This window comes from Temnothorax longispinosus, chromosome 7 (assembly GCF_030848805.1).
Source record: "Temnothorax longispinosus isolate EJ_2023e chromosome 7, Tlon_JGU_v1, whole genome shotgun sequence".
Taxonomy (NCBI): domain Eukaryota; kingdom Metazoa; phylum Arthropoda; class Insecta; order Hymenoptera; family Formicidae; genus Temnothorax; species Temnothorax longispinosus.
The window spans coordinates 19,616,914-19,626,074 of NC_092364.1; the positions used below are offsets into that span (position 1 = coordinate 19,616,914).

At 40.9% G+C, this 9,161-nt stretch overlaps 1 long non-coding RNA gene across 1 annotated transcript; it reads left to right on the forward strand.

The window, feature by feature from the left end:
* The first annotated feature begins 7 nt into the window (after positions 1 to 7).
* LOC139816587 (uncharacterized) lies at positions 8 to 2,215 on the forward strand. The gene is made up of 4 exons (XR_011733042.1): positions 8 to 448; positions 548 to 672; positions 921 to 1,046; positions 1,306 to 2,215. It is a non-coding gene; the product is annotated as an uncharacterized lncRNA (long non-coding RNA).
* Positions 2,216 to 9,161: the final 6,946 nt, after the last annotated feature.

A 9,161-nucleotide genomic window follows, 5' to 3' on the forward strand; every position in this document is an offset into this window, starting at 1 on the left:
GGGTTGCTCGTGGTGGTTTTAGTCGGTAGGCTATGGGCGCGCGATGCCACGCTGAGGGAGGCTCAGGGGATTTCGGTCCTCTGAAGCGCCCCTCGTAACGGTGGTACGCGTGCGCGTAGAATCCGACACTCCCCCTCCCTACCACAGGGCGAGGGTGTCTTTCGAAGATTTCCACCACGTTAAAAAAAAAAAAAAAAAAAGTAGAGAACAATTTTTAATTCCTTTCAGCAATTACATTTCTATTAAGCGAGAAAGGTCAAGAAACATTTCGACTATATTGCAACAACGTCGTAAAATTAATGCAATATAGCCGAAATGGCTTCTTGACTTTTTTTGCTTAATGGATGAAGTCACACTGCATTGCCACGAGTCTCAATGTGGCTCGAGACTCTTATCTGACCCGGAGGTGGTGGTGGATTTTGCGGCCGGAACAGCAGGAAAGAAAGTGGTGAGTGTAACTGATTTTTACGTACTATGTCACTTATGTCCAACAATGTTCTATCTCTTCTGTCTTTACTTAATCGAATCGTTCATTTGAATATTTCAGAAAATAACGACGCAGAAGGTGACATCGGAGCAGCGAGGGAATCCTGCGAACCTGATATCCCGAGCAGCCTGAGAGGAGGAGGAGGCCTAGGATAGGCATCGGGCATCGGCGTATCAACACTTCTGGTAAATGTTGCTTTTTATTTTTTTCTAAAGATATTATAGAATCTGTTTTTTTCGTTTGTGCTTATTCAGTTGCTACATTAAACCGTGTTTTAAAATATAAATTAGTAAAAGAAATAATTTGAAAAATTTGATTCAAGTTGATTCTAACGTAGAGACCTTTTTGCGAAGAAGTAAATTGAATGTGTATTAATCTGAATAACGAATAGCGTGACAATTATTTAATCTATTCGATTATTTTTATGTTACAGAAAATATCCACGCTGGAAGGACCATCAGCTTTGCATCGAGAAAACACGATGGACATCTCGAGCAGCCTGAGAGGAGGTGGAGGCCTGGGAGAGGCATCGGGCATCATCGGCGTACTAACACTTCTGGTAAGTGTTATTTTTTATTTTTTCTAAAGATATTATAGAATCTCTTTTTTCGTTTGTTTTTATTTAGTTGCTACATTAAACCGTGTTTCGAAATATAAATTAGTAAAAAGAAATAAATCGAAAAATTTGATTCAAGTTGATTCTAACGTAGAGACTTTTTTCGAAGAAGTAATTTAGGAAAAGATTAATCGGAATAACGAATAAGATGTTCGATGCGCGTGACAATTATTTAATCGATTTGTTTATTTTTATGTTACAGAACATATCGACGCGCGCGCAGGAAGGAGCATCAGCTTCGCATCGAGGAAACACGAAGGACACCCCGAGCAGCGTGAAAGAAAGTGGAGGTCTGGGAGAGGCATCAGGCGCCGGCGGAACAACATGCGGTAAATATAATTACCTCGAAAAAAACAAAGTGGTAGTATTATACCTCGAAATAACACCCTGTACATATTGTTTATACAATGCGTAATACTGCAAAAAGGCGTGATATCTGTACAAAATTACCTTTTTTAAAAAAAAGGTAAAGAAAGGCGCCAAGTACACGCATAGTAGTGTATATGTTGTTACCTCGAAAAAAAAAACAGTGGTAGTATTATACCTTAAAAAAATCTAAGTAACAAGTGGTAGACGAAATCTTTGTATCTTGAAAAATCTCGAAAAAACTTAAACAGTAGTATCTTCACTTCGAAAAAAAAAACAAAGTAGTAGTATTATACCTCGAAAAAACCTAAGTAACAAGTGGTGGACGTAATCTTTGTATCTCCAAAAATCTCGAAAAAACCTAAGCAGTATTATTTTTATTTCCAAAAATTATTACTCAAGTGATACACATCACAAAATTACGTTACCTTATCAAAAAATGAGTCGCGCTTCAAGTGATCTATTATTACAATTACAAAAAAGAAATGATATCTCTTTAAATTACAGCGCCAATTACAGAGAACATATATTTTTTGAGATACAAAGATTACGTCTACCACTTGTTACTTAGGTTTTTTCGAAGTATAATATTACTACTGCTTTTCTTCGATTAGAATAAAAAATTGAATCATGAAGAATTACACAGGTAACAGTACAAAATACAAATATTTTATTAAAATATTTAAACCCAACAAGGGAATACAAGGTATTTAAATACAAAGTTTATATATGTATTTTAAAAGATTTAATCGCATCGCCAAAGAATTACAGAGGTAACAGTACAAAAAATAAAAATATTTTATTAAAATACATAAATTTTTCTTGTCAAAAAACTTGGCGCTGCTAGACCTCAAAATTAGGTCAGCCTGGTGTGTATGTGCGAGCGAGTGGGTGTGGGCGATGTGTGTGTGTAATTTGTAAAAGGTCTCTCTCTCTCTCTCTCTCTCTCTCTCTCTCTTTCTCTCTCTCTCTCTAGCAGCGCCAAGTTTTTTGACAAGAAAAATTTATGTATTTTAATAAAATATTTTTATTTTTTGTACTGTTACCTCTGTAATTCTTTGCGATGCGATTAAATCTTTTAAAATACATATATAAACTTTGTATTTAAATACCTTGTATTCCCTTGTTGGGTTTAAATATTTTAATAAAATATTTGTATTTTGTACTGTTACCTGTGTAATTCTTCATGATTCAATTTTTTATTCTAATCGAAGAAAAGCAGTAGTAATATTATACTTCGAAAAAACCTAAGTAACAAGTGGTAGACGTAATCTTTGTATCTCAAAAAATATATGTTCTCTGTAATTGGCGCTGTAATTTAAAGAGATTTAGACAAACATGAATTTTTGATCGTATAGTGCAATAAATTGTGGCATTAGGTCGCATTGAATAACGCATTTTCTACAATGCAGCTGGTAGTTTATTATGCTAAACATTTTTGTCGACAGAAAAAAATTTAATTTGCAAATATCTGGCCCAGCAGTATGAAAAGTTTTCAGAGCAGAGAACGTTGTCTGCAGTTGGAATATATATTTCCCTCATTCGTTCACGGGGGAAGTTCGATTGTTGCACATAATTGATTCTGCGTCGAAGCGTACTCTATTCGCGGAGTCTCCCTTTCCATGCGGAAATTAACACGAACTTGTGGAAAGTCGAGGTGCGAGTACCCGAAGATCTCGTTGTGCAATTAAATTATGAGTATGCAGCGTTCTCTACGCCTGGAAAATCGCGTTCTCATAAACTTACTTTGCATTAAAACAATTGCTCCCTTACTTACAATCGATGTAAAACTTTGGAAAATTGTACCTCGTATAATATCTATATATATTTATTTGCAAACTGTTTTAAAATGACGAAGCTTCGATCTTTAACTTTTCTAACGAGGAACCGAAGGGTATTGCTGGGCGGTTAAGATAACACGATTGCGCTCACGAACAATGCAGATACGACGGCTAGTAATTTAGATAGACCGAAGTGGTTCACGTAGATCGGCATAACTTTAAATTAGGATGTTACGTTAATGAGATTTCAAGCGTGGCCTCCTTTCCGCGCGACCATTCATCCGCTGCGGTATATGTCAGCGGCAGACGATCCACAAAATTATCAATATCGCTACGTTAAGTCTGCACGAATAAGTTTAAATGCACAAGCGTGTTGTAATCGCGCTGGTTGCGTAAAAATAGGTCAGGCCGGTTTACGAGCATAATGAAATCGGACATTCGCAATCATTGGATAAATTTGAAATGATCTGATAATACTAGATTATCATACATAATATTTTACGTTGAATAAATATTATCATCATCTTTTAACCATTCTACCATGTTTTAACTTTGTCGCGAGATAATAATTGCGCCGTCTCGTTTATCCGGCGACCTCGATTTTCCTTCCGCTTGTGACTTCACATTCATAACTAGTGCTTGTTAACGCGTACACATGTCCATGCCATAAAGTATCGATATTAGCTGACCGATTTTCACTGGCAGCGAGACAGCGGGCGCTTGCTGCTTATCGCCGTCGTTCGCGTCGCGCATCTAAAATAGCCTCTCTCGTGACGTTCACCACGCGCAAATATTCGGGGTGGGCGACTAAGAGCTCGAGACTCGCGAGGTTCGCAGCCCTCGCAGCCGATCTCGATTGGAAATTACTCCCTTTCATCCCTATTTACGGGGTGAAAGAGTAAGTAGAATAGGCGCGGTCGCGTCGAGTATTGCCTGGCCCCACCGTGACGAATATATTCCCGAAGTACATGGCTCGACAACTAAAACTGGCACGTAGATGCGGAAGCAAGTGCCAATATTCGATAAATAATATTTATCTGTCGGGAAAAATCGTAAAAATAAATATTCTGCTTCTTAATTAAATGATATGATACCAATAAAAGGGAAAAAATGTTGTCCAATAAAACCCTTGAAAATTAGTTACAAAAAAAAACAGTCGTATTTGTGATAGAATGCGCAATATAACGCGATATTATTTGTTACCTGCCTTTTCGAAAATTTAGTTTAACAAATAGTTTTCATCGGTCAGCGATATTTTTAGGCGAATATCGAATCGTCCGCCAAAAAAAGAAGATCTCGAAACGCTCGCACCCCCGTCCCGCCGCCGTTCTTTTCACCGCACGTTCTGCCGGAGCATAGGCATGCATCGGCCGGCGCGATCGATTTGGATTTAATTAAAAAATGTTTAACAAGCGCGTCGTCTCCCCCATCTCCTCGAGCCGCGTAAATATCCTCCGCGGCCGTGGCGGCCGCATTCCGCGGTTAATTTCCTTGACGTGCCGTCGGCCTGCTACACCGAAATAAAGATAAAACGCGCACCGCGTGCGAGCCCGCGTGTGTCGAATAATTACTCGCGATATTAAGAATCGCGTTGGTGACCGTGCGATGTAATGGAGGAAACGAACGTTAGTTTGAGCCATGAACGAACATGCATCGTGTGTATTTTGCTATGCAACGGGATGACGTATGATCCGATAAGTGCAACGACATCCTGAGAAGCGTTCTGCGCGTGCCTATCTTTACTGAGCGGAACGAGCCTGAGTACGAAATTCCGTACGCGCGTTTTTTATTGCGCAAATGGGAGGAAAAGAGCTACGAGACCGGGCTAAAGTATTCTGATAGATGCAAACCCATCTAGCTCGCCTTTTCACTTAAATCGAAGATGAGAGAAGGAACATAGGCTTCTGCATAACAAACGCGGCAACAGTAAATTGTCATCTTCGCAAACGAGCATTGTATATCCCTGATTTCCAAAAGAAAAGGGATGCATAATTGTATGGTCGTAGCTGAACCGACACTGAGAAAAAAAATTGTTAATCCCAAAAAATGTTTAGTCCGATACGTACAACTAAACATTTTATTTAATTAACTTAACATTAGTTGTTTCAACAATTTATTTAGTTTCTTTAATCAAGAATTAATTAATTTAATTAATGTTTAGTTAACTAACTAAAATGTTTAGTTGAACGTATCGGACTAAATATTAAATATTTTTTGGGATTAACAAATTTCTTTTCTCAGTGGATAAAGTGACCTTGCAGACAGATCGATGGGTAAACAAACATTTTAATACACCGCGACAATGTTCTCTTCGTGGTAAACCGCTAATGCTTCCGCTCTGCGTCCACGAGTACTCGAGACGAATTAAATACGCGTTGTGGAGAAATGAGAGAAAGAGAGAGAGAGAGAGAGAGGGAGAAAGAGAGAGAACAGTGACGGGTCTGGGGTGGGCTATAGTATTGGATTTGTTCATACAGGCGTTCGTGCGCGCTGCGGCACGGCGCGCCGGCAGGAAATCTGACTTCGCGTGGAATTTTTTAATTAGCAAAGGACCTGAAAAAAATCCAATGCCGCGATAACCCGTTACGAACGAGCGAATGAAGTCGTCGCTGCGTTATAAAGGTGCGCGCACATCGGGATCCGCTGCGCTAACGCGACTGCCGATCTACCGATCGGTCGCGCCGGTCGTTTCGCCTTCGACGGTATTTGAGAAGCGAGCGAGGAAAGGCTCGTTAATTAGTGGTTACGCTTCCGCGGGCGGATGAAGAGGCAGTCGATGATGATGATCGCGAAATTTTATAGAATACGCCGCTGTCGTAATACTATGTGTTTCCTGCTAATCATGGGCTTTTTAATGAATATACTTTTGAAGCAAATTCTTTCTTAGTAAGCAGAACGAGAAGCTTAATTACAGAGCGAGATATTGAAATTAAAGAGACTTTACGAATTAACACTCGAAAGAATAGTGAAATAATTTTGGCGTATAAATTTCGTTTCTAATTAATAATGTTTCAGGTTTTTACTTCATAAAAACTTTAAGTATTTCAGGATAATCTGCCCAATTATATTTAATATTGCAAATTTTCAATGATTGAACTACATTATATGCAGTTTGTCGTTACATTTCCGCTAAGAAAAAATTCACGTTTTTCTTACATTATCCGGGGAAGTGTAACAATCCAAATAAAATGTATTTTGCGATTGCTAGATGAAAATTTATTATCGACAGTAATACAGGGATGATTACGACGCGTCAGTTATCGACTGTAGGTTTGCTCACGAATTTTGTTATTATTTGCTATTGTTTTGTTTGATCTTTCCGGCACAGCGATATTAGTAAATTTCGGTTTGCAGTTGGATAATCGCAAAGTGACAGTGGCCGCAGAAAGGGGCCATATATTATTGAACCCTTCGTTAGTTGGTGCGTGCTCGAAGGCTGTGTTTCAAGTCAAGCATTCGCGTGATCACGGTACGTCTCGGCCGGGCTCGGCAATAATTGTATCTCGCACAGGACCGTGCAATACTAGCGGGAAATATAAGGATTATTCTCCTACGACCTGTTAGGGAGACGTTCACCGTCGTAGACGACGTCTGGATACACCGGTGAGCAAGAAAGAATTTTGCTTATTAATCCACGAAGTGTCTGATCCGTCAGTTACTACTACTTAACGTAGTTGGAACCAACAATAAGTCTGATCGAAAACGATTACCGTCACTATACTGCTGCCGGTTTCAGAAATGTCCGAGCGAGAACGTCATCATCATTAACTCTGCTTCTTTCTTCCTCGCTGTTTTAATTGCAATCTGTAAAGTACAAAACTTTACAATCGAGCGGTTTGCAATATTAAACTGTTGCTGCGCATAACAGGGTTCTAATCGTTTTACACTGCAAACTACGGAATAACTCTTGCATCACTCAACGTGAACTCAACCTGAATAATTTCTCTCGACCCACGAAACTTCCAATCTAGTTCACAGCATTGCCATCACGTATATCAATCAATTCGCTTCACGGCAATCTCCGTAATACATCATGTCGCGTAACACGAAGAGAACACGAGGGCATGCCAGATTGGGGTTGCGCTTCGTTCTGTATCTGTATCTTTATCTTTCTCGACGGCACCCCGCGCGCTGTCCATGTTCCAGCGGGATGGCAGAGAGGCCTGGGATGGCGCGACGCGTAATGGGGTTACGACAGCGTTAAAAACCTCCCTTATCCTAGTATAATGTCGTCCGAGATCGCGATAAAGCTTCCGCACTCCGGCTTAAACGACTGCGAGTTAACCGGAATTTGTTTCGTCGGTATCTATTTTTCTTCCGACCGTTGAAGAGCTTGTCGCGCGATAAGAATCTTCGCGTAAAAAGCGAAGGTCGCGGTGAAACGACGAGAGTCGGGGACGGCTGACATCGTTCATTGAATGTGCGCGCAAACACATTGCTGCTAATCGAAAGTATGCGCTGATAATACTGCGGCGATAGCACTCCGCTGCTGTTTCCTAGCTCGGAGTTGATTTGCATTGAGAAATAGGAATATAAAAACTAATGAAAAACATCGTAGTTCTATTATATTTTTATGTAAAATTGTTTTTTCACAATTTTGTTAACGTCCACCGTCGGCATAAATCATATTAACCTACAATCAATAAAGTCGCGAAATGAAACGAAAATATAACTGCTTGGCAAGTAGCCCACAACCGTTATTAATTCTGTTATAATTGCTCATTTTATTCGTACGTAATTAATTTTTAATAATAACACTTATTATAACACATATCGTACCCCTTTGTTTATATTTTTCAATTCCAAGCTACTTTATACCCGTGAAAGAATCTATACATTAATTAACATAGACTGTACAAATATATAATTAGTTAATACGTAAATCGTGCTAATTAGCAGCTAATTATTTATTCCATTACAGTCCTATTAGGTTTGCATCTCGGGTACATTTTTTAAACAGAGTCATTTAAATGATTTTCTACGTCTGTTTATTGAAATTTTTTTGAAATAAACGTATCTCTCATAATGCTCTCCAACAAGGCTCAAATATTTAAAAACTATGTTCCCTACAAATTGTAATGGAGAGATTACTCTGCGGCCGGCAAGAATCCACAGCGAAATCTTCGCATCTCTCGCGCGCGTCGCGACGTCTGCACGCCGCTGGAATATAGCATTCTCGCGTCGCGGAATCATTCACGCCTCGCTCGAGGGGCGCGCATAAGCACCGTAAGTCCATACTTGGACGCATGCTTCCGTACGAATACGAAGTCCATAATGCGTGCGATACGAGAGAACTGCGCGGCGTGCTCTTTCCTCCTCGTTCTCCTCTCTCGCACGCGAGCGTGCGCGCGCGGGGGGGGAAGGGAATAGTGGGAGCACGCTCGTATTCACCCCTTCTACACCCGTGGCAACACCATCGTGATGGTCCACGGGCGCGCAGCGATCAATGCCACTGTCGGGCCCCTCTATGCTCCGTCCCCACTGTATTCGCTGTTCGGTCGTCATGACGACAACATCCCTACCGACCCCACCAGGACCAAAGCGATACCTCTGGTGGGGTACTTGGGTAGCCGCGAAAGGGGTGACGTCCCCGTCCCCCTTCGTACCATCCCTCTATCACCGCCGCAGGGAGGAATTCCTAGGGAGACGACCAGGGGATTTTGACCCTCCACCCCGTGCACGACTCTCTGTCTCTCTCTTTCTCTCTCTCTCTCTCTCTCTCTCCCTCCTCATCTTTCTCCTCCTCTCCTTCTCTCTCCCCGTCTCTCTGTCTCCGTCGGCGTGTCTCTGTGCTCGGCCACCCGCACGCATTACACGTACGCAACGGAGGTCAGGTAGGTCGCTCCAGGTGACTCGGCCCTGACACCGTATCGCTGACCACCGGCCGATTCGTTGATTAGATTATTGGCCA